Genomic DNA, 26,210 nt, shown 5'->3' with positions numbered 1-26,210 from the left:
GCGTCGTGCGAGAGGAACATCATCATCATCTCACACGCCTGGGTTTTGTCATAGATTTCAGTTAATGGAAGTGGATTATTACTCTTTGAATGATCTCCATGTTTTGAAGGTAGTCGTAATTAGGAGCTGAGACTGTGATGGGAAAGAATGAAGCTCGAATGAGAGTTTGTTGTGAGTTTTGGGGTGATTTTTTAGGGAAGACAAGGTAATGTGGTTAGTCCACTTGTGAGGGAACCCTGGGCCAGAGACGCCTCATCTTAGGCCCAATAAATGGACCAGCGAACTGCCTTGCTATGACCATCACCACTCCATCTCCGTCAGGAGAGACTTGGAGTCATCCAACCTCCTTGGTTAACGTCATCCTGCCTCCTTGGTTAGGTCATCCAATCTCCTTGGTGTACTAAGAGTGGACACTCGCTTGCCGCCCCTCGTGTGACGTGGGGGTACGTCCCGTTAATGCCCCAGGCGGCAACTGCGGTGTGTTTCTCGGTGCGCCTGCGGCGCGGCGCTAGCCGAAGCTGATGGACAGACGCCGCCGAGCCGCGCGAGGGAGCAGACGCCCGGTCCGCGCCACATGTCACTTGACCCTCACCAAGGCACAGGTGTATACCGCCCTCCTCCTCCACCCGCCACCACACACGCGTCTCGGGATTACGTACTCAGGTGAAGCAGCCATCATCACCTCGCCATGACGCCCCCCACCTGACGTGAGTAACTTCCTCCTGCCGTGGCGGGAGGAGAGGAGGGGCGGGAGGGCGAGGGAAGAACCCCTGGGTTTATCTACTCCCCCCCTCCGCCTCCCCCAGTGTTTGTTGACAGACATAAGCAAACCAGAGAGAGATGGTCTCTGGGTACGTGTGTGCGTGCGTGTGGCTCCGTCGTGTGTGTGTGTGTGTGTGTGTGTGTGTGGTGTGTGTGTGTGTGTGTGTGTGTGTGTGGAGGGGGTCATTTCTCCTCCTCGCTCTTGCCGTCCGTGTACGTCAAGTGCCCCGTGTGTCGTGGTGGTGGGGCGCCCCTTGGAGCTGGTGTTGACTCAGTTATACACACACACACACACACACACACACACACATACACACACACACATACACACACACACACACATACACACACACACACACATACACACACACACACACATACACACACACACACATACACACACACACACATACACACACACACACCTCGACCACCAGGTTGTGCCCCTGAGTTCGGGGTTAGCGCGACCCCCCTACACAACGCCTCTGGTCTGGTCTTCCTCCTCCTGCGCCTCCTTCAGGTGTCCTGCTGCACCCCACCTCCTTCCCCCCCCACCTCCTTACGTCCAACCCGCCCCACACACACACACACACACACACACACATACTCACACACACACACACACTCACACACACTCACACTCATTCACACCGTACTAACCTTTGTAGCCTTCTATGAGGGGACGAATGTCGATGAGGGACCTTTAGAACTATGAGGGGGGGATGAGTCGCCCCTCACAATCGTTGCCATGGTAACTATCCCTCACTATTCAATGTTATCTCTTCCTCTTTGTCCATTTTCTCTTCTTCCTCCTGTGGAGAGAACTGTGACATAGCCCTGTTCTGTGGCGCGCTGTGGCTGGGGAGGGAGAATCCCCTCTCAGGATGTGGTGAAAGATGAGGAGAGACGCCCTTTGGCCTGAGACTCCACCACAGGCGTCTTTCCCGAGGCTTTTTCCTCCTGTGGTAGACAGGCCAGCCCGCTGCACACACTGTGTGTTGTGTTGTGGCTAACTGTACTAGCTTTAGGTTGTGATGAGTCCAGCCTCCCATGTTGTGTTGTGATGACTCCAGCCTCCCATGTTGTGTTGTGGTGAGTCCAGCCTCCCATGTTGTGTTGTGGTGAGTCCAGCCTCCCATGTTGTGTTGTGGTGAGTCCAGCCTCCCATGTTGTGTTGTGATGACTCCAGCCTCCCATGTTGTGTTGTGATGACTCCAGCCTCCTATGTTGTGTTGTGACGAGTCCAGCCTCCCATGTTGTGTTGTGGTGAATCCAGCCTCCCGTGTTGTGATGAGTCCAGCCTCCCATGTTGTGTTGTGATAAGTCCAGCCTCCCATGTTGTGTTGTGACGAGTCCAGCCTCCCATGTTGTGTTGTGATGAGTCCAGCCTCCCATGTTGTATTGTGATGAGTCCAGCCTCCCATGTTGTGTTGTGACGAGTCCAGCCTCCCATGTTGTGTTGTGACGAGTCCAGCCTCCCATGTTGTTTTGTGACGAGTCCAGCCTCCCATGTTGTGTTGTGACGAGTCCAGCCTCCCATGTTGTGTTGTGATGCGCCCAGCCTCCCATGTTGTGTTGTGATGCGCCCAGCCTCCCATGTTGTGTTGTGATGAACCCAGCCTCCCATGTTGTGTTGTGACGAGTCCAGCCTCCCATGTTGTGTTGTGATGAGTCCAGCCTCCCATGTCCATGTTGTGTTGTGATGCGTCCAGCCTCCCATGCTGTGTTGAGTCCAGCCTCCTATGTTGTGTTGTGATGAGTCCAGCCTCCCATGTTGTGTTGTGATGAGTCCAGCCTCCCATATTGTGTTGTGGTGAGTTCAGCCTCCCATGTTGTGCTGTGATGAGTCCAGCCTCCCATGTTGTGTTGTGATGAGTCCAGCCTCCCATGTTGTGTTGTGATGAGTCCAGCCTCCCATGTTGTGTTGTGATGAGTCCAGCCTCCCATGTTGTGTTGTGACGAGTCCAGCCTCCCATGTTGTGTTGTGACGAGTCCAGCCTCCCATGTTGTGTTGTGACGAGTCCAGCCTCCCATGTTGTGTTGTGATGAGTCCAGCCTCCCATGTTGTGTTGTGATGAGTCCAGCCTCCCATGTTGTGTTGTGATGAGTCCAGCCTCCCATGTTGTGTTGTGATGAGTCCAGCCTCCCATGTTGTGTTGTGATGAGTCCAGCCTCCCATGTTGTGTTGTGATGAGTCCAGCCTCCCATGTTGTGTTGTGATGAGTCCAGCCTCCCATGTTGTGTTGTGATGAGTCCAGCCTCCCATGTTGTGTTGTGATGAGTCCAGCCTCCCATGTTGTGTTGTGATGAGTCCAGCCTCCCATGTTGTGTTGTGATGAGTCCAGCCTCCCATGTTGTGTTGTGATAAGTCCAGCCTCCCATGTTGTGTTGTGACGAGTCCAGCCTCCCATGTTGTGTTGTGATGAGTCCAGCCTCCCATGTTGTGTTGTGACGAGTCCAGCCTCCCATGTTGTATTGAGTCCAGCCTCCCATGTTGTGTTGTGACGAGTCCAGCCTCCCATGTTGTGTTGTGATGAGTCCAGCCTCCCATGTTGTGTTGTGATGAGTCCAGCCTCCATGTTGTGTTGTGATGAGTCCAGCCTCCCATGTTGTGTTGTGATGAGTCCAGCCTCCCATGTTGTGTTGTGATGAGTCCAGCCTCCCATGTTGTGTTGTGATGAGTCCAGCCTCCCATGTTGTGTTGTGATGAGTCCAGCCTCCCATGTTGTGTTGTGATGAGTCCAGCCTCCCATGTTGTGTTGTGATGAGTCCAGCCTCCCATGTTGTGTTGTGAGAGTCCAGCCTCCCATGTTGTGTTGTGATGAGTCCAGCCTCCCATGTTGTGTTGTGATGAGTCCAGCCTCCCATGTTGTGTTGTGATGAGTCCAGCCTCCCATGTTGTGTTGTGATGAGTCCAGCCTCCCATGTTGTGTTGTGATGAGTCCAGCCTCCCATGTTGTGTTGTGATGAGTCCAGCCTCCCATGTTGTGTTGTGATGAGTCCAGCCTCCCATGTTGTGTTGTGATGAGTCCAGCCTCCATGTTGTGTTGTGATGAGTCCAGCCTCCCATGTTGTGTTGTGATGAGTCCAGCCTCCCATGTTGTGTTGTGACGAGTCCAGCCTCCCATGTTGTGTTGTGATGAGTCCAGCCTCCCATGTTGTGTTGTGACGAGTCCAGCCTCCCATGTTGTGTTGTGATGAGTCCAGCCTCCCATGTTGTGTTGTGATGAGTCCAGCCTCCCATGTTGTGTTGTGATGAGTCCAGCCTCCCATGTTGTGTTGTGATGAGTCCAGCCTCCCATGTTGTGTTGTGATGAGTCCAGCCTCCCATGTTGTGTTGTGATGAGTCCAGCCTCCCATGTTGTGTTGTGATGAGTCCAGCCTCCCATGTTGTGTTGTGATGAGTCCCAGCCTCCCATGTTGTGTTGTGATGAGTCCAGCCTCCCATGTTGTGTTGTGATGAGTCCAGCCTCCCATGTTGTGTTGTGATGAGTCCAGCCTCCATGTTGTGTTGTGATGAGTCCAGCCTCCCATGTTGTGTTGTGATGAGTCCAGCCTCCCATGTTGTGTTGTGATGAGTCCAGCCTCCATGTTGTGTTGTGATGAGTCCAGCCTCCCATGTTGTGTTGTGATGAGCCCAGCCTCCCATGTGTGTTGTGATGAGTCCAGCCTCCCTATGTTGTGTTGTGATGAGTCCAGCCTCCCATGTTGTGTTGTGATGAGTCCAGCTCCCATGTTGTGTTGTGATGAGTCCAGCCTCCCATGTTGTGGTTGTGATGAGTCCAGCCTCCCATGTTGTGTTGTGACGAGTCCAGCCTCCCATGTTGTGTTGTGATGAGTCCAGCCTCCCATGTTGTGTTGTGATGAGCCCAGCCTCCCATGTTGTGTTGTGATGAGTCCAGCCTCCAATGTTGTGTTGTGATGAGTCCAGCTCCAACACTGTGTCTTGATGAGGTATCCTCCCACACTGTGTCTTGATGAAGGTATCCTCCAACACTGTGTCTTGTGAGGTATCCTCCAACACTGTGTCTTGATGAGGTATCCTCCAACACTGTGTCTTGATGAGGTATCCTCCAACACTGTATCTTGATAAGGTATCCTCCAACACTGTGTCTTGATGAGGTATCCTCCCACACTGTGTCTTGGTGAGGTATCCTCCAACACTGTGTCTTGATGAGGTATCCTCCCACACTGTGTCTTGGTGAGGTATCCTCCCACACTGTGTCTTGATAAGGTATCCTCCAACACTGTGTCTTGATGAGGTATCCTCCAACACTGTATCTTGGTGAGGTATCCTCCCACACTGTGTCTTGATGAGGTATCCTCCAACACTGTGTCTTGATAAGGTATCCTCCAACACTGTGTCTTGATGAGGTATCCTCCAACACTGTGTCTTTGTGAGGTATCCTCCAACACTGTGTCTTGATGAGGTATCCTCCCACACTGTGTCTTGATGAGGTATCCTCCAACACTGTGTCTTGATGAGGTATCCTCCAACACTGTATCTTGGTGAGGTATCCTCCCACACTGTGTCTTGATAAGGTATCCTCCAACACTGTGTCTTGATGAGGTATCTTCCAACACTGTATCTTGGTGAGGTATCCTCCCACACTGTGTCTTGATAAGGTATCCTCCAACACTGTGTCTTGATAAGGTATCCTCCAACACTGTGTCTTGATGAGGTATCCTCCAACACTGTATCTTGGTGAGGTATCCTCCCACACTGTGTCTTGATAAGGTATCCTCCAACACTGTGTCTTGATGAGGTATCCTCCAACACTGTATCTTGGTGAGGTATCCTCCAACACTGTGTCTTGATGAGGTATCCTCCAACACTGTATCTTGATAAGGTATCCTCCAACACTGTGTCTTGATGAGGTATCCTCCCACACTGTGTCTTGGTGAGGTATCCTCCAACACTGTGTCTTGATGAGGTATCCTCCAACACTGTATCTTGATAAGGTATCCTCCAACACTGTGTCTTGATGAGGTATCCTCCAACACTGTATCTTGATAAGGTATCCTCCAACACTGTGTCTTGATGAGGTATCCTCCCACACTGTGTCTTGGTGAGGTATCCTCCAACACTGTGTCTTGATGAGGTATCCTCCAACACTGTATCTTGATAAGGTATCCTCCAACACTGTGTCTTGATGAGGTATCCTCCATCATTGTGTTGTAGTGAGGTACTCTCAAACAATGTGTTGTGATGAAGTAACCTTCAACAGTGTGGTCTGATGAGTTACCCTCCAACGTTGTTGCGTTGAGGCAACCTCCAACACTGTGTTGTGATGAGATACTCTCCAACAGTATGTTGTGATGAGATATCCTCCACCAGTGTGCTTTAATGAGGCATTCACCAAAATGGTGGTGATGAAATATTCTCCAACAGTGTATTGTGATATGCCCTAAAGCGAAGTGTTGTGATGAGGTAAAACCTCCAACAATGTGTTGTGATGGGGTAGCCTCCAACAATGTGTTGAGATGAGGTCGTCTCCAACAATGTGTTCTCATGAGTTCCCTCCAACAATGTGTTGAGATGAGGTCGTCTCCAACAATGTGTTCTCATGAGTTCCCTCCAACAATGTGTTGAGATGAGGTCGTCTCCAACAATGTGTTCTCATGAGTTCCCTCCAACAATGTGTTGAGATGAGGTCGTCTCCAACAATGTGTTCTCATGAGTTCCCTCCAACAATGTGTTGTGATGAGGTAGCCTCCAACAATATGTTATGATGAGGTCGTCTCCAACAATGTGTTGTGATGAGGTAATTACCCCATCCGTATTCTAATGAGGGATCTGTTTGCATAATGATGGAGAGAAAGGTGTCCTCACTGAGTCCCCCCTCCTCATACATCTCTTAAAATTCAACATCCTGATGAGCCTCAGTCACCTTTTTTCATCCTTCCTCATTCACTTTCATGTCCAGCATTCATTTTTTTCTCTCCATCATTCATGGAGGTTCGAAATTCTTCAACAGATATTGTACATGTTTAATGGATCAACACTTGATAACAATGAGAGATTATGTAACACTGTGTTGTGTGTGTGTGTGTGTGTGTGTGTGTGTGTGTGTGTGTGTGTGTGTGTGTGTGTATGTGTGTGTGTGTGTGTGTGTGTGTGTGATTACGGCTCACTGGGAAGAGGTTGACACATGGCGGGGAGGGGAAATGCTAGGAAATGATCATCAAAGTAATTTTTTCCCAATTCGTTTTGTGCCTGGAAGACCTTTTCCATTCCTCGTACCACTGTCTACCCGGGGCGTCCAGTAGACAGACCTTCCTGGACCTGTCTGGCAGACAGAACAGTTGAGAAGTATATTGTATTTTGCGATAAGGATTATTATCTAGGTCATACCAGCAGCGTTGTGAACCCTGCAGCGCGATTGCCTGCTTCTTCCTCTCAATATTTAAGAAATAGGACATTTTTTTCCTTACATTTTGGAACTATGTTTAATTTCCGCCTGTACATTTTTTTTTTTTTTTGATTGGGGTTTTTTTGTCATATATTTTCATCATGGCAATATGTTACGTTCAGAACCCACCCGAGACCTGCTTTTGAACAAGACTTCGACTTAACTCTCTTTTTTAACCTGATTTTAGTTTCTGTTACTCGTATTAGAAAAAAAAGTAACTGCACGTGTGTAGGTAATTTTTTGACCTGGACTTGAAAGGTGATTTATTTATTTTTTTCCTTTATTTTGAGACAAATACGTTTGATGAATTATGAAGCCAATATTTTTTTTCTTTAACATCAATTTTGTTCGTTTCTTTGGCGTTGTCTTCAAACTCCGTTTCCCAAATCATCATAGTGGTTAAACCTGTTATCCGGCCTCTTGATAACCGACTGGTCCCGTTATCCGATACTATATAAACAAGTCTGTTTATGAGAGATAACCTCTTATCCGGACTCTCGATAAACCCACCATCCGATATGGAAAGGGAGCTGTGGTTTCGGTACATTATTGCATGACAGCTAGAGACTGAGTGTGAACGAATGTGGCCTTTGTTGTCTTTTCCTAGCACTACCTCGCGCACATGCGGGGGAGGGGGTTGTTATTCCATGTGTAGCGAGGTGGCGATGGGAATGAATAAAGGCAGACAGTATGAATTATGTACATGTTTATATATGTATATGTCTGTGTGTGTATATATATGTATACATGGAGTTGTATAGGTATGTATATTTGCGTGTGTGGACGTGTATGTATATACATGTGTATGTGGGTGGGTTGGGCCATTCTTTCGTCTGTTTCCTTGCGCTACCTCGCTAACGCGAGAGACAGCGACAAAGCAAAATGAACATAAAGATAAACATTGTTCTCGGACTAACCGACCTCCGTAATTCATGAGTTGGCCGGCGAGGGGAGCTGTGTGTGTTCGTTGTTTACGGTGTAGCTGGTCTCGCTGTATTGTGGAGTTGTGACGGTAACCCTGGCGAGGGAATTTTGGTGTTGCTTTGAAGAATGTATGTGAGAAATACTTAGAAAAGCAAATGGATTTGTATGTAGCATTTATGGATCTGGAGAAGGCATATGATAGAGTTGATAGAGATGCTCTGTGGAAGGTATTAAGAATATATGGTGTGGGAGGCAAGTTGTTAGAAGCAGTGAAAAGTTTTTATCGAGGATGTAAGGCATGTGTACGTGTAGGAAGAGAGGAAAGTGATTGGTTCTCAGTGAATGTAGGTTTGAGGCAGGGGTGTGTGATGTCTCCATGGTTGTTTAATTTGTTTATGGATGGGGTTGTTAGGGAGGTGAATGCAAGAGTTTTGGAAAGAGGGGCAAGTATGAAGTCTGTTGGGGATGAGAGAGCTTGGAAGTGAGTCAGTTGTTGTTCGCTGATGATACAGCGCTGGTGGCTGATTCATGTGAGAAACTGCAGAAGCTGGTGACTGAGTTTGGTAAAGTGTGTGAAAGAAGGAAGTTAAGAGTAAATGTGAATAAGAGCAAGGTTATTAGGTACAGTAGGGTTGAGGGTCAAGTCAATTGGGAGGTGCGTTTGAATGGAGAAAAACTGGAGGAAGTGAAGTGTTTTAGATATCTGGGAGTGGATCTGGCAGCGGATGGAACCATGGAAGCGGAAGTGGATCATAGGATGGGGGAGGGGGCGAAAATTCTGGGAGCCTTGAAGAATGTGTGGAAGTCGAGAACATTATCTCGGAAAGCAAAAATGGGTATGTTTGAAGGAATAGTGGTTCCAACAATGTTGTATGGTTGTGAGGCGTGGGCTATGGATAGAGTTGTGCGCAGGAGGATGGATGTGCTGGAAATGAGATGTTTGAGGACAATGTGAGGTGTGAGGTGGTTTGATCGAGTAAGTAACGTAAGGGTAAGAGAGATGTGTGGAAATAAAAAGAGCGTGGTTGAGAGAGCAGAAGAGGGTGTTTTGAAATGGTTTGGGCACATGGAGAGAGTGAGTGAGGAAAGATTGACCAAGAGGATATATGTGTCGGAGGTGGAGGGAACGAGGAGAAGAGGGAGACCAAATTGGAGGTGGAAAGATGGAGTGAAAAAGATTTTGTGTGATCGGGGCCTGAACATGCAGGAGGGTGAAAGGAGGGCAAGGAATAGAGTGAATTGGAGCGATGTGGTATACCGGGGTTGACGTGCTGTCAGTGGATTGAATCAAGGCATGTGAAGCGTCTGGGGTAAACCATGGAAAGCTGTGTAGGTATGTATATTTGCGTGTGTGGACGTATGTATATACATTTGTATGGGGGTGGGTTGGGCCATTTCTTTCGTCTGTTTCCTTACGCTACCTCGCAAACGCGGGAGACAGCGACAAAGCAAAAAAAAAAAAAATAACTAATGGTTCTCGGGTTGTTGGGTTGCACGTTAAGCCTATAAGCATCTGACTCCAACATTCACTAATCGATATATATATATATATATATATATATATATATATATATATATATATATATATATCTTTCTTTCTTTCTTTTAAACTATTCGCCATTTCCCGCGTTAGCGAGGTAGCGTTAAGAACAGAGGACTGGGCCTTTGAGGGAATATCCTCACCTGGCCCCCTTCTCTGTTCCTTCTTTTGGAAAATTAAAAAAAAACGAGAGGGGAGGATTTCCAGCCCCCCGCTCCCTCCCCTTTTAGTCGCCCTCTACGACACGCAGGGAATACGAGGGAAGTATTCTTTCTCCCCTATCCCCAGGGATAATATATATATATATATATATATATATACATATATATATATATATATATATATATATATATATATATATATATATATATATATATATATATATATATTTCTTTCTTTCATACTGTTCGCCATTTCCCGCATTAGCGAGGTTGCGTTAAGAACAGAGGACTGGACCTTTGAGGGAATATCCTCACCTGGCCCCCTTCTCTGTTCCTTCTTTTGGAAAATTAAAATTGAGAGGGGAGGATTTCCAGCCCCCCGCTCCCTTCCCTTTTAGTCGCCTTCTACGACACGCAGGGAATACGTGGGAAGTATTCTTTCTCCCCTATCCCCAGGGAAGATATATATATATATATATATATATATATATATATATATATATATATATATAGTTTGATAGTCAACATCTACCAAATCCTAAAAAATTACAGGTGAAAGTTTACCAGCATATGTTCACAGTTCACTAGTAAATGACAATGAATGAAGAGATTAAATGTACATAAACTACTTGGGGAAGCAAAGGATAACAGAATAAAAGATACAAATTTGACAGAAGACAAGAACATACCACACCAACTTATATACATGGGATCTTTTTCTTTTTGTACAAAGAACTCTTGCATACTACAGTAATGTACAAAAAAAGGATTTACTAAACCAAACAGACCTTATATTTCACAAAGGTAGCTATTTGAAGCTGGAATAAATTAACAAAATTATAACCTGACCAGTGAAGTTGAGTCTTGCTCTGGGATTTCCAAGCCATTTTTCTCCTTTTTTTAGGGTTTCACTGTAAAACTCAAACTTGGTGCAACCCAAATTCAGAGACTGAAAGACACTAATCTGGTTAAATTTCGGTGTAAAACCATGCCACGTCACACCTTATTAAGGGTTGCGTGTTTGAGAGTAATGTATGTATATTAGCTACATCTTACAATGTTGAGTTGCCCTGGAGACAAGTTCCCTCTGTCCTTGCTCAAGGGCCAATATGCACATGAGTCCCTCATTCTAGTGTCTTTTGAGACTAATGTTTCAAACCTCACTACTGCCTACGCTCGATTGAATGAAACCTACACTGCCCTCTACTTTGTCAACCCTGTAGAAACTTACATGGAACTAGATTTCCACCATGACTCATCAACAGAAACCAAAACAAATTCAACACTTAAGGACAATTTTTGTTCATCCCGCTTTCCATTTATCCTGTGCTAGAGAACAGGGGAAGCGAAGCTTTGTACGAGGCTCTTCGCTAGAACTATGTAGTAAAACTGAACAGCTGATATTTAGCAATGACCAGAACTGGGTATATAGCAGGTGATTCAACTAAATAGTAACCTTCCATCAAAGGTACAAAAATTATTATTTACTATGGATTTCAGAAAGTGACACTTTCATCAGAAATGGGTTAGTCTATAGGGAGAGACGATTAAATTAAATAAGGCTGATAAAAAAGAATTTAATAAAATTATAACTTTACCTTGAAAAGCTATACGAACACCCATGTCCTCTGAAACCTGTAGTTTGGAATTCTTTAGGGATGTTACAGCATAAATAGTTTTACACAAATGTAATTCTGAATTTCTGGGTGTAGTTTTTCCCAAGCAAATTGAAGACATTAATGCTTTACCTATTGCTAAATGATGTATATTAAAAAGAGCACATGAAATATTTGACAATGTGAGTAATAAGTAATTACAGGCAAAAGTGATGCATCATGAAATGCAAATGCTATTTATTTCTGGGCAAAAAAATTATATATTCTGCATATTTCTTATATAAAATTAATATGATCCATAAAAGTGAAATGTATCATCTTTATCTTTCTTGGTTTATTACTATTCAATAATATTAAATGAATTATTCCTTTAAAGCAAGCTAACTGGTTTGCCTTAAAATTACAATATTTGTTACACTTGCCCACAGGTTTGTTGCTTCCACAAAGCTCTTAAAACCTGGGCAGAGTGAAAGCGGTACATTCCTAATTGGCTTATCTGGTAGCTTCTCACAAGCAAATTTTTATATCAAAAGAGTTTTTAAATGGATTACGGCCAAATATAATCACATCCTGGAATAAAGGCAGACAGCTACAATAGTTACCTAATATTATTTCCAGCTAGCAACTGAAGTCCACCAGATGATGGATATGCCTCCCTAAAAGTCTGACAAGTTTGTGTTGGTTTGTGGTAGAAAATGGCCGAATGCTACCTAGTGATCTTGGGTGATGTCAGTGGAAATTCTTCAGAGGATGAATTTAAAAGCGAAACTGTGTGGTACAGTGAACCACGAACGGGACAGGGTTCGAAACACGGATCAGGGAAGCTGGGTCACAGCCGGGTCCTTATATAGATACCTGGCGAATGCTAGGCTGTGTGTGTGTGTGTGTGTGTGTGTGTGTGTTTATACATGACGTTATCATGGTATATGCACATGGTTGCGAAACGGGGCAACGCACATTCAAAACTCTCTTTTACCCCCGCAATACAGCAACAGAAATCACACACTTGCTTTCCAGTATATAGGTAAAGAAATATTAAGCAACCTGGTCATATTAATGTAAAGCCAAAAAAGAATATACATTTTCACGTTTGGTTACCACACCTAAAGAATGACAAAGAGTTAAGAGAGAAGGTCCGCAGGAGAGCACGAAGGATGTTATCCAGGAGTGTGAAGAATGGGGAGCGACGTGAGCGATCACAACCTTCAAGTTTGGAAACCAGATTGACGAAGTGGACTGTAAAGTTAGACTTTACGATAGTTTTCTGTTGTGACTGATCGAGTTTTCTTCTCTAGATTGTTTGGAAAATACAATAAGTTTGGAGAATACAACAAGATTGGAGAATACAATAGGAGGAGAGAACATGAAGTTATGCAAGAAATTTATTAAGGATAGACAGCGAGAAGTGCTTTTGTAGTATAATGAAGACGTGTGGCAAATGCGAACAGGTGACAAACGTTTGTGAGGCTGAATGACATAAGAGAATGTTCAAGAGACTTGGCCCCATGAGTGTCAAATTCCCTCTCCCTGCGGTGCACAAAGGTAATTATAGATAGGCAATTACACACACATACTGGAAAAGATAATCAGGAAGCAAGTGGGTGATATGCTGCAGAGAGGCAACATGGAGCCAGGGAAAGGTCACGCATGATAAAACCCCAAAACTTCTGTTAGCTTGAGCTCACCTTTAGACACCAGAGAAAGGTTGTGTGTGTTTCTGGACTGCCAGAAAGCCTTTGACACTAGACCACGTAGGGGGACTGGCTAAGAAGGCGGATCATCAGATTGGAATGAGGGTTATACTCCATCGATGGAGAAAAAGGGAATCTTAGTAGGAGGGAGCAAAAGATGTACGCCAAGGCAGGCTTCTCGAAATGGGTCTGAGACACCAGTGTCGCAAGGTTGTGTCCTTGAACCATTGCTCTTCTTGATCCTTGTAAGTGACCTACCAAATGGACGGGAACCATGCCCGAGTATGTTTGCTGATGATGCTGACGTCATGAGGAAAGTAGAGAATGGGAAAGACTGCAGCCAAGCGACAAGGGGGACCTTGAAAGCCTCCGAAGTTGGTGTGATGTGTGGTTTATGGTATTCAAACTGAGCACGAAGGTACGACCCTTGTGCACGACGGTGCGACCCTTGAGCACGACGGTACGAACCCTTGTGCACGAAGGTACGACCCTTGTGCACGACGGTACGAACCCTTGTGCACGAAGGTACGACCCTTGAGCACGACGGTACGAACCCTTGTGCACGACGGTACGACCCTTGTGCACGAAGGTACGACCCTTGTGCACGACGGTACGACCCTTGAGCACGACGGTATGACCCTTGAGCACGACGGTACGACCCTTGAGCACGACGGTACGAACCCTTGTGCACGACGGTACGACCCTTGAGCACGACGGTACAACTCTTGAGCACGACGGTACGACCCTTGAGCACGACGGTACAACCCTTGAGCACGACGGTGCGACCCTTGAGCACGACGGTACGACCTTTGAGCACGACGGTACAACTCTTGAGCACGACGGTACGACCCTTGAGCACGACGGTACAACTCTTGAGCACGACGGTACGACCCTTGAGCTCGACGGTACGACCCTTGAGCACGACGGTACAACCCTTGAGCACGACGGTACGACCTTTGAGCACGACGGTATGACCCTTGAGCACATCATACCCCCTGCCCCTGCCAGTGTAGCCAGCTAGGGAAGTACATCATACCCCCTGCCCCTGGCAGTGTAGCCAGCTAGGGAAGTACATCATACCCCCCTGCCCCTGCCAGTGTAGCCAGCTAGGGAAGTACATCATACCTCCTGCCCCTGCCAGTGTAGCCAGCTAGGGAAGGCCATCATACCCCCTGCCCCTGCCAGTGTAGCCAGCTAGGGAAGTACATCATACCCCCTGCCCCTGCCAGTGTAGCCAGCTAGGGAAGGCCATCATACCCCCTGCCCCTGCCAGTGTAGCCAGCTAGGGAAGGCCATCATACCCCCTGCCCCTGCCAGTGTAGCCAGCTAGGGAAGGCCATCATACCCCCCTGCCCCTGCCAGTGTAGCCAGCTAGGGAAGGCCATCATACCCCCTGTCCCTGCCAGTGTAGCCAGCTAGGGAAGTACATCATACCCCCTGCCCCTGCCAGTGTAGCCAGCTAGGGAAGGCCATCATACCCCCCTGCCCCTGCCAGTATAATCAGTCTAACTCCACTTGGAAAATCTAGAAGGTTTTGAAGTATTTTGGAAGCCCTTCGAATGATTGGAGGTCATTGGAAAATTTTTTACAGTCGCTGGACTCTTTGAAGTTATTGGAGTTCACTGGACAGTTTGGAGGTCACTGAACAGCCAAAGGGCCACAGCACAATTTGGAGGTCACTGAACAGCCAAAGGGCCACAGCACAATTGGAGGTCCTAGGACATTTAGAGTCATTGGATGATTTGGAGGGGATTGGACAGTTAGGAGGTCAGTGTGTGTGTACATGCATCACCTTACCATCTAAAGAGCCAATTGATACACGTATTTTGAAGGTCAATGGATAGTTTTAGAGGGTCGTTAGGTAGTTTGATGGTCAATACAATTGATACACGTATTTTGAAGGTCAATGGATAGTTTTGAGGGGGTCGTTAGGTAGTTTGATGGTCAATACAATTGATCCACGTATTTTGAAGGTCAATGGATAGTTTTGAGGGAGTCGTTAGGTAGTTTGATGGTCAATACAATTGATCCACGTATTTTGAAGGTCAGTGGATAATTTTGAGGGGGTCGTTAGGTAGTTTGATGGTCAATACAATTGATACACGTATTTTGAAGGTCAATGGATAGTTTTGAGGGGGTCGTTAGGTAGTTTGATGGTCAATACAATTGATACACGTATTTTGAAGGTCAATGGATAGTAGGGGAAATTAATTGATACACGTCTTTTGAAGGTCAATGGATAGTTTTAGAGGGTCGTTAGGTAGTTTGATGGTCAATACAATTGATACACGTCTTTTGAAGGTCAATGGATAGTTTTAGAGGGTCGTTAGGTAGTTTGATGGTCAATACAATTGATTTGTAGTTGGAGTAGATTAGAAATCATTGATCAATATAAGTCACTGGATATGATCATTAAGCCCTGGCGATCAATATATGTAGTTTAGGAAGGTAATGGAATTTGCAGGCAACAAGGGTTCCTTGAAGGCCATTAGAGAGTTTGGCAGTTACCATGTAGTTTGTAGGTAATTGAGTAGTTAGTTGGTCATTTAAGTGGTTGGGATCGTTAGGTAATCTATGAACAGCTGGGAGGTCAGAGTTTTGGAGGTTAGTGGGTAGATCCGAAGCCATTGAAGATTTTTGAGGGTTACTGAAGGTTTAGTGTATCACTGGGCTCTTTTGGAGGTCAGTGAATGCTTTAGAGGCCACTTGATAATGTTGGAGGTTGATGAATAAGTAATCTTTAGATTACCGGAGTGTTGGAGGTCACTAGAGTGTTTGGAGGTCACCGGACGGTGTCGGAGGTCACTAGACTGTTTTTGGAGGTCACCGGTCCAGTTATGGAGGTCACTGGATGATTTGAAGCTCATCGGGAAATTTTTGATGTCACTGGACAGTTTTGGAGGGGACGGGATAGTGTTGGAGACTAGAGAATATAGTCTTGGAGTCACTGAAGATCCTTACGATAGTTTTCTGTTGTGACCAATTGAGTCGTTCGGTCTAAACTGTTTGGAGGACACAACAAGTTTTTGGAGTCAAGTTCGTTTTGGAGGGTTACTGGAAGATTTTGAGGAAACTGGATCTTGAGATCTTCACGTGACACGAGAGAGAAAAGGTCACTGGGGAGTTTGGAGGTCACTGGGAGTTTGGATGTCACTGGGAGTTTGGAGGTCACTGGGAGTTTGGATGTCACTGGGAGTTTGGAGGTCACTGGGCGACTAATACGTCCCTCAACATCTCAAAAAAGTCTTTTAGAAATTTTAAAAATCACATAAAGTTTGGAGTTTCCACGTCACTGGACAGTTTAAGACGTCATTGGACATTTTAAGTAATCTCTGGCCAGTTTGAAGACCCTCTGGACATTCGGAATGTCCCTAGACGTTTAGGATATTTGGAATGTCCCTGGACGTTTAGGATATTTGGAATGTCCCTGGACGTTTAGGATATTTGGAATGTCCCTGGACGTTTAGGATATTTGGAATGTCCCTGGACGTTTAGGATATTTGGAATGTCCCTGGACGTTTAGGATATTTGGAATGCCCCTGGACGTTTAGGATATTTGGAATGTCCCTGGACGTTTAGGATATTTGGAATGCCCCTGGACGTTTAGGATATTTGGAATGTCCCTGGACGTTTAGGATATTTGGAATGTCCCTGGACGTTTAGGATATTTGGAATGTCCCTAGACGTTTAGGATATTTGGAATGTCCCTGGACGTTTAGGATATTTGGAATGCCCCTGGACGTTTAGGATATTTGGAATGTCCCTGGACGTTTAGGATATTTGGAATGTCCCTGGACGTTTAGGATATTTGGAATGTCCCTGGACGTTTAGGAAACCCCAGAAAAGTTTGGAGGTTTTCGTGATAGCCTTCCACGTCACTGGACAATTTGGAGGTAGATCGTTATGCATTGCAAGGTCTCCTGACGGTGTAAAGGTCACTGGACAGAGTACTTAGAGGTCACTGGACAGTGTATTTGGAGGTCACTGTACAGTGTATTTGAAGGTTACTGGACAGTGTATTTGGAGGTCACTGGACAGTACTCTTTGGCGTTGACTGGATAGTGATTGTGGAGGTCACTGGGCGGTGTTTTTTTTTTGGAGGTCACTGGACAGTGTGTTCAGAGGTCACTGGACAGTGTATTCAGAGGTCACTAGACAGTATTCATTGGCGTTGACTGGATAGTGATTGTGGAGGTCACGGGACGGTGTTTTTTTTTTTGGAGGTCACAGGACGATTGTAGGAAGGAAGAACCCAGTTTGTGGGTCTCCTCTCTCAGCCGGCGGGAGATACTAACAACCCAAGTTATGGATTAGCCAATCGATCCGTTTTCTTTTTTCCCCCAGACTCGTTTCCTCTGACTCACAATCGCATTGCCTCTGTTCTTCGTCCACGCCGTTTTATCTGTTGTACAACGGCGTGGCTGGAACTGTTGTCTGTTGTACAACGGCGTGGCTGGAACTGTTTTCTGTTGTACAACGGCGTGGCTGGAACTGTTGTCTGTTGTACAACGGCGTGGCTGGAACTGTTGTCTGTTGGAGAACGGCGTGGCTGGAACTGTTGTCTGTTGGACAAGGGCGTGGATGGAACTGTTGTCTGTTGGAGAACGGCGTGGCTGGAACTGTTGTCTGTTGTACAACGGCGTGGCTGGAACTGTTGTCTGTTGGAGAACGGCGTGGCTGGAACTGTTGTCTGTTGGACAAGGGCGTGGATGGAACTGTTGTCTGTTGGAGAACGGCGTGGCTGGAACTGTTGTCTGTTGGAAATGAAATGTTTGAGAACAATATGTGGTGTGAGGTGGTTTGATCAAGTAATTGAAAGGGTAAGAGGAGAGATGTGTGGTGGTAAAAAAGAATGTGATTGAGAGAGCGCTGAAGAGGGTGTGTTCAAATTGCTTCGACGCATCAAGGGAATGAGTGAGGAACGGTTGACAGAGAGGATGTATGTTGTCAGAGGTGCAGGGATCAAGGAGAAGTGGGAGACCAAATTGGAGGTGAAAAAGATTTTGGGCGATCGGGGACTGAACATGCAGGAGGGTGAAGGATGTTCAAGGAATAGAGTGAAATGGAACGATGTGGTATATGGGGATCGACGTGCTATCAGTGGACCGAACCGGGGCATGTGAAACGTCTTAGGTAAACCATGGAAAGGTCTGGATGTGGATAGGGAGCTGTGGTTTCGGTGCATTACACATGACAGCTCGGGAATGAATATGAGCAGATGTGGCTTTTCTTCGTCTATTCATGGCGCCTCCTCGCAAACGCAGGAAACGGCGCGTAGACTATCAGAACACATCATACCCTCATGACAGCACGATTGAGACCGCAAACCGTGTCTCTCTCTCTCTCTCTCTCTCTCTCTCTCTCTCTCTCTCACACACACACACACACACACACGAGTGTTAAGCTGGCTCCCCACATGCAGCAGGAGGTGCCAGACGCTCGTAAGAGGTAGGGAATAGAGGAGAGAGGTTCGAACCCCGACAGTCTGTCATATCTCATCGGTGTGTCGGTGCACACGGACTTTATCCCCCACCTCCCCCCCTTCGCCTAAGACTAAATAGCACTTCGACCCTCCATGGCTGTGTCTGTCAAATCGAATATACGTAACTCAGGAAACCATGTCTATCCCGTGTGAAAGGTAACGAGAGAAAGGAAACTGAGGACGGTGTGTGTGTGTTTTTTTTTTCCAAAGGATGTGTCACACTTGGTTAAGAGAATTCTACCCCCGGGGGGAAACTTAGTCAAACTTCCTCGGCGCTGCTTCTGTCAAAGTGGGCGAATCTCTCGAGCTGGTCTGTTCATGTTGACAGATGATGATGATGATGATGATGTGTCCCAGTGTGTTATGATAGCTTGGCTCTCTCTCTCTCTCTCTCTCTCTCTCTCTCTCTCTCTCTCTCTCTCTCTCTCTCTCTCTCTCTCTCTCTCTATGGGGATAGGTAAGGATCCGTGCGACATATACTATGTGTTAAGTGATACCTTCAACACATACTGTATGCATGTAACACATACTAAGTGGTCCACGTAACACATACTGTGTGTAAGTGATCCATGTAACACATACTAAGTGGTCCACGTAACACATACTGTGTGTAAGTGATCCATGTAACACATACTAAGTGGTCCACGTAACACATACTGTGTGTAAGTGATCCATGTAACACATACTAAGTGGTCCACGTAACACATACTGTGTGTAAGTGATCCATGTAACACATACTAAGTGGTCCACGTAACACATACTGTGTGTAAGTGATCCACGTAACACATACTAAGTGGTCCACGTAACACATGCTGTGTGTAAGTGATCCATGTAACACATACTAAGTGGTCCACGTAACACATACTGTGTGTAAGTGATCCATGTAACACATACTAAGTGGTCCACGTAACACATACTGTGTGTAAGTGATCCATGTAACACATACTAAGTGGTCCACGTAACACATACTGTGTGTAAGTGATCCATGTAACATATACTAAGTGGTCCACGTAACACATACTGTGTGTAAGTGATCCATGTAACACATACTAAGTGGTCCACTTAACACATACTGTGTGTAAGTGATCCATGTAACACATACTAAGTGGTCCACGTAACACATACTGTGTGTAAGTGGTCCACGTAACACATACTGTGTATAAGTGATCCATGTAACACATACTAAGTGGTCCACGTAAGACATACTGTGTGTAAGTGATCCATGTAACACATACTAAGTGGTCCACGTAAGACATACTGTGTGTAAGTGATCCACGTAACACATACTGTGTATAAGTGATCCATGTAACACATACTAAGTGGTCCACGTAAGACATACTGTGTGTAAGTGATCCACGTAACACATACTGTGTGTAAGTGATCCATGTAACACATACTAAGTGGTCCACGTAAGACATACTGTGTGTAAGTGATCCACGTAACACATACTGTGTATAAGTGATCCATGTAACACATACTAAGTGGTCCACGTAAGACATACTGTGTGTAAGTGATCCATGTAACACATACTAAGTGGTCCATGTAACACATACTGTGTGTAAGTGATCCATGTAACACATACTAAGTGGTCCACGTAAGACATACTGTGTGTAAGTGATCCATGTAACACATACTAAGTGGTCCACGTAAGACATACTGTGTGTAAGTGATCCACGTAACACATACTGTGTATAAGTGATCCATGTAACACATACTAAGTGGTCCACGTAAGACATACTGTGTGTAAGTGATCCATGTAACACATACTGTGTATAAGTGGTCCATGTAACACATACTAAGTGGTCCACGTAAGACATACTGTGTGTAAGTGATCCACGTAACACATACTGTGTATAAGTGATCCATGTAACACATACTAAGTGGTCCACGTAAGACATACTGTGTGTAAGTGATCCATGTAACACATACTAAGTGGTCCACGTAAGACATACTGTGTGTAAGTGATCCATGTAACACATACTAAGTGGTCCACGTAAGACATACTGTGTGTAAGTGATCCACGTAACACATACTGTGTATAAGTGATCCATGTAACACATACTAAGTGGTCCACGTAAGACATACTGTGTGTAAGTGATCCACGTAACACATACTGTGTATAAGTGATCCATGTAACACATACTAAGTGGTCCACGTAAGACATACTGTGTGTAAGTGATCCATGTAACACATACTGTGTATAAGTGGTCCATGTAACACATACTAAGTGGTCTACGTAACACATACTGTGTGTAAGTGATCCATGTAACACATACTAAGTGGTCCACGTAACACATACTGTGTGTAATGATCCATGCAACACATACTAAGTGGTCCATATAACACATACTGTGTGAAAGGGATCCATGTAACACATACTAATGGCCCATGTAATACATACTGTGTGTGTGTGTATGTGTTTGTGTGCGTGTGTGTGTGTGTGTGTGTGTGTGTGTGTGTGTGTGTGTGTGTGTGTGTCGGTAGTGATCGACCTGTACACCTGCGTCGCCTTCGTCTGCGGGTGCGGGACATTACCATAAACATTACCATAAGTGCAGGAGACTGTGATGTGGGTATGCACTCCCAGACTGGTTTTTTTGGGGGGGTGGTGTGAGGGAAGGACTGGAGGGTGCGTGTGTTCGAGCGTTTCCAAAGAGGTGTAAGTAGGATGTGTTTGTTCGTGTGAGGAGAGGAAGAGAAGGGAAAGATGTAAGAGAGAGATGAGAGAGAGAGAGAGAGAGAGAGAGAGAGAGAGAGAGAGAGAGAGAGAGAGAGAGAGAGAGAGAGAGAGAGAGAGAGGATCTCCCATCCCAGGAAAATGTTATTTCACAGATTATCTTGCTAATGGGGCACGATCCCTAGAGGAATGAGCTCGGGGGTCAAGTTTGAGCCTTCCTGGAGGTGGAGTAGTGGTGGGAGGTCAGGTCGGGGGAGGTCAGTGGTGGAAGGCCAGCCCGGGAAAGGTCAGGAGAGGGTCAGTGGTAGGCGCGGGGCTGGACTGGGTCAGTGGTGGTAGACGATATGCCGAACGAGGCCAGAGGAGCTGCACATGTCGAAATGAATCTATTTTCTCGTCATTACCACAACGGGAAGACACGAGACATACAGTCAACCTTTATCCATCATAAAGAATACATAAATATATATATATATATATATATATATATATATATATATATATATATATATATATATATATATATATGTATATATATATATATATATATATATATATATATATATATATATATATATATATATATATATATACCCCTCTCATTATACAGGTTGAGGGAACCTTCTTCCGCCCGTAGGATATGAGATGAAGGACATCAGTAGGAAGTGTATCGCTGTCTGGCGGCATCCTCTTGGTGGCGGGGAGGAGGAGGGAGAGGGAGCCCAATTATGGGGGGGAGTGTGGTGGGGGTTGGGGTGGCGTTGGGTGTGGGGTCTCCTAGCAACGTATGGGTTAGCGGTTGCGACAGTAGTGTGGTCAGGGTCGTTCATCTCGCCAGCTCCTTAGCAGGTGTGGAGGACGACGACCCGGGTGCTGGGTCTGACGAACTGGACGGCCCCTGGAAGCCAGCTTCGCTCCAGATACGAACGGAAGTCCAGAGGGACACCACTAGATTTCCCCCCTCCGCCGGGTGCAGTATATTTCCCTTCCGCTAACAGGTTGTTGATTCAACCTGGGAGGTAAATGCCTGACGGAGGACCCGGAGGAGCTCGTGGGGCGCCTCCGTGTCTCTCGTCAGGAGGTCGGTGACCTTCCGACAAGCCCCTGTGAGGCGCGCGTCAAGCACCGATGGCCTGGGATGGAGACTGTGTGTGTGTCTGTCTTGTATGCGATGCGTCGCCCGTGCAACGAGCTTGTGGTGTGCTCGTTGGTGTCTGGTGTGTTAGAGTTCGCTTGGCCTCCCTCACCTCACCCTCTCTCTCTCTCCCTCTCTCCCTCGACACGCCTCCTGCAATCGTCTATCCACCCAGCTCCGGTCTGCCTCTCTCGCTTCTTTAACCCTTCCTCCACTTCCCTCCATTCGTCCACTGCCCTCCCTCTCTGCTCCCTCCACATTATGATGCCAAGTCCACCTCTCCCTCCACAGCAAGATATATCACTCTGTTCTCACACTCACACTTCTGTGTTTTCTCGACCATTGTTCTCTACTTTTCTCTCATTCAGTTCCTTGCTTATCTCAGTCACAGTTCTCTACTGTCCTCCTCCTCAGTGTTCTCTAATTTTCACCACCCACTCATAGTTCTCTACTCCTCACTGTTCTCTACTTTTAATTGCCCCTCACTGTTCTCTACCTTTAATTGCCCCTCACTGTTCTCTACTTTAATTGCCCCTCACGTTCTCTACTTTTAACTGCCCCTCACTGTTCTCTACTTTTAACTGCCCCTCACTGTTCTCTGCTTTTAACTGCCCCCTCACTGTTCTCTACTTTTCACCCACTCACTGTTCTCTACTTTTAACAGACCTTCACTGTTCTCTGCTTTTCACCCACTCACTGTTCTCTACTTTTAAAAGACCCTCACTGTTCTCTGCTTTTCACCCACTCACTGTTCTCTCCTTTTCTCCTTCTCACTGTCCTCAGCTCCATCTGTTGCCAAGGGCGGAGTTGAAGGTGACTTAAATATGAGACGGGGATGTGGGGGTGGATGAGATCTATCCTCAGGTCTGCTCCAGTGGATGACTATTGCAGTTGGTGGGGTCTATCCAATGTCCTCTTTATCTGATACCTTCAGAGCACGGGCAAGTGTCTTATAGATAAGGTATATGATAAGAGACAGCAATAGAGTTTCCGATAAGCAATCATGGCTTACGCTCTAGAAGGAAACTCATATCATTTTAAGAGAGAAATTCCCTTGATCTCCCTTGACGTAACCCAGAAAGAGACATACCTTTAGCCTTCTCTCTTTTTTTTCCCCGAGGCTAAAGTAGTTTGGTTTGCTGTCGTAAGAGGTGTTTCTTAGCTCGGGGTTCGTATCCTGGCCGCTCCACCAAGGGCATGGGTTTGGGCTGTTAGGGATCACTAGTAGTGTGAGGTGATGGTGAAGGACACTGGTGAAGAATCATTTAAGAGTTAACTTTACCCTCAAGCCAACGTGACTTACTCTAGAAATAGATGTTAGTTTTAAGAGTTATATTTTCCCCCTAAACCAACGTGACTTACTTTAGAAATAAATGTAAGTTAGTTTTAAGTGTTATATTTACACTAAGCTAACATGACTTACTTTAGAAATAGATTTAAGTTAGTTCTAAGTTATATTTCCCCTAAGCCAACGTGACTTACTTTAGAAATAAATGCAAGTTAGTTTTAAGTGTTACATTTCCCCCCTAAACCAGTGCGAGTTACTCTATAAAGAGTTTAAATAAGTTAGTTTTAAGTGATGTGTTTACCCTTAAGTCAACATTCTCTTTAGCCTCGAATTATGAATTTAAGAAGAAATATAAGTTATATAGAGTTAGAGGCCCTGTGTATATAGACACACGCTGGAGATAACGTGTTTTCCTTCCACTTGGCAACCATTTAAGTAAGTAAGTAAGTAAGTGAGTAAGTTTTTATTAGTCAAATTGTAATACAAGATATATTACGAAATGAAATTCTTCTTGGCTTTGAGAAATGGATGTAGGTTTTCGATCACGATCAAATCACGTGATGTAAACACAGACGCGAGGCTAAGCGATGGCTACGTCGTGAGCCAGCACTTCAGTAGCTGTCAAGTATCACTCCTATGGCCCAGGTTTGCCGCCTTGTCTCCCCACCTGGCCCTCACGCGACGACCAGGAGACATGACAACGACGCACGTCCACAAACAAGACTCGTTCTCCGTAGCTGTTGTACTGTCTTGCGGTGAGCGCTACGCGCTAGGCCCTGCCCTGCCCTGCGGCAGAGTCTGTCGTTCGTCGACGACTTGCAGTCTCTCTCTCTCTCTCTCTCTCTCTCTCTCTCTCTCTCTCTCTCTCTCTCTCTCTCTCTCTCTCTGTTTATCTGCCCATCTATCTATAAATCTGTCTATCTATACGTCTGAATGTCTGTCTGTCTGTCTATCTATCTGTTTGTCTATCTATCTATCTATTTGTCTGTCTGTCTGTCTTTCTGTCTCTCTATCTATCTATCTATCTCTCTGTCTGTCTGTCTTTCTGTCTTTCTGTCTCTCTTTCTATCTGTTTATCTATCTATCTATCTGTCTACCTATCTGTCTGTCTTTCTGTCTCTCTACCTATCTATCTATTTATCTGTCTATCTGTCTGTCTCTCTATCTATCTATCTATCTATCTCACTCTCTCTCTTCTTCCTTCCACATCACCGTGCCAGTTATGCGGGAGCGCTCGTTTCATGCAGGGTCGAGTGATTCGAAGACTCACTGAATTAATGCGAGTCGGTTGTGATGCAGGGAGAGAGAGGCAGGCAGGTTAGAAACCCTCCCCAGGAGGATGGGGGTCATTGGGAAAAAAAAGATTCATTTGGAAAACAGATTAGTCTTGCTTGTGGCCTCATGCCTCCTCCCCTTAACGATTGTTCACTTAAAACGACTGAATCTTTTCGTTTTCTGAAGCATGGAAAGTGAACCAGTTGAACACTTGAGTGAAACATGATGAGCTTGACCAATTTTTTTTTTTGGCTTACTGCGAAACATGTAAGAATCTATCGATAGAATCTTTTTCTCCTCACTGAAACATTTGAAATGAACATAGTGAGTCATTTCGAAACGTAAAAATGAATCGATGGAATCTTTTTCGTCTCTCACGGAAACATTTGAAATGAAAACATTGAATCATATATTTTTTCTAAAACATGTAAAGTGAACCATATGAAGCTTTTGTGAACCACATGAAGCTTTTGTGAACCACATGAAGCTTTTGTGAACCACATGAAGCTTTTGTGAGCCACATGAAGCTTTTGTGAGCCACATGAAGCTTTTGTGAACCACATGAAGCTTTTGTGAGCCACATGAAGCTTTTGTGAGCCACATGAAGCTTTTGTGAACCACATGAACCTTTTGTGAACCACATGAAGCTTTTGTGAGCCACATGAAGCTTTTGTGAGATACATGAAGCTTTTGTGAACCACATGAAGCTTTTGTGAACCACATGAAGCTTTTGTGAGCCACATGAAGCTTTTGAGAACCACATGAAGCTTTTGTGAACCACATGAAGCTTTTGTGAGCCACATGAACCTATTGTGAACCACATGAACCTTTTGTGAACCACATGAAGCTTTTGTGAACCACATGAAGCTTTTGTGTGTTAAAACGTATGGAGATTAGACTCGGAAAAGAAGATTATGTGGGCACTGGTAAGGTTCGAAATGAGACGTTTCCAATTTTCATGTTAGTGACTTGCTTGGTTAGGAAATGGAGCGTGATTACGTAAAAGAAAATTGGGTCCATGGCGAAGTGCGACATGGGAAATTGGATGAGTTATTAATGATTATAAACAGGACCCCAGTAGAAAAATGGGACCCCTCTTGAGTTAGAAAATGGGTTCGTGGGAAGTTAAAAAAAAAAAATCGTGGTGCTCAAGGAAATAGAACATTGGAAAGTTAGAGAGGCTTTAGATTGGGCCATTTCTATAAGTAAAATAGGGCCAAGGCACTACGATGCTGAAACTCTAGTA

General features: G+C 45.5%; 1 protein-coding gene across 1 annotated transcript in view; it reads left to right on the top strand.

The window, feature by feature from the left end:
• Nucleotides 1-527: 527 nt before the first annotated feature.
• Nucleotides 528-26,210, top strand: part of SLO2 (slowpoke 2) — a 1,142,188-nt gene continuing 1,116,505 nt past the window's right edge. Inside the window, 1 exon segment of the mRNA XM_071691568.1 lies at nucleotides 528-707. The gene's annotated coding sequence lies outside the window, so the exon portion shown is untranslated.

This window comes from Panulirus ornatus, chromosome 50, assembly GCF_036320965.1.
Source record: "Panulirus ornatus isolate Po-2019 chromosome 50, ASM3632096v1, whole genome shotgun sequence".
In the NCBI taxonomy this organism is placed as follows: domain Eukaryota; kingdom Metazoa; phylum Arthropoda; class Malacostraca; order Decapoda; family Palinuridae; genus Panulirus; species Panulirus ornatus.
This window is presented reverse-complemented; position numbering and strand designations above follow the sequence as displayed.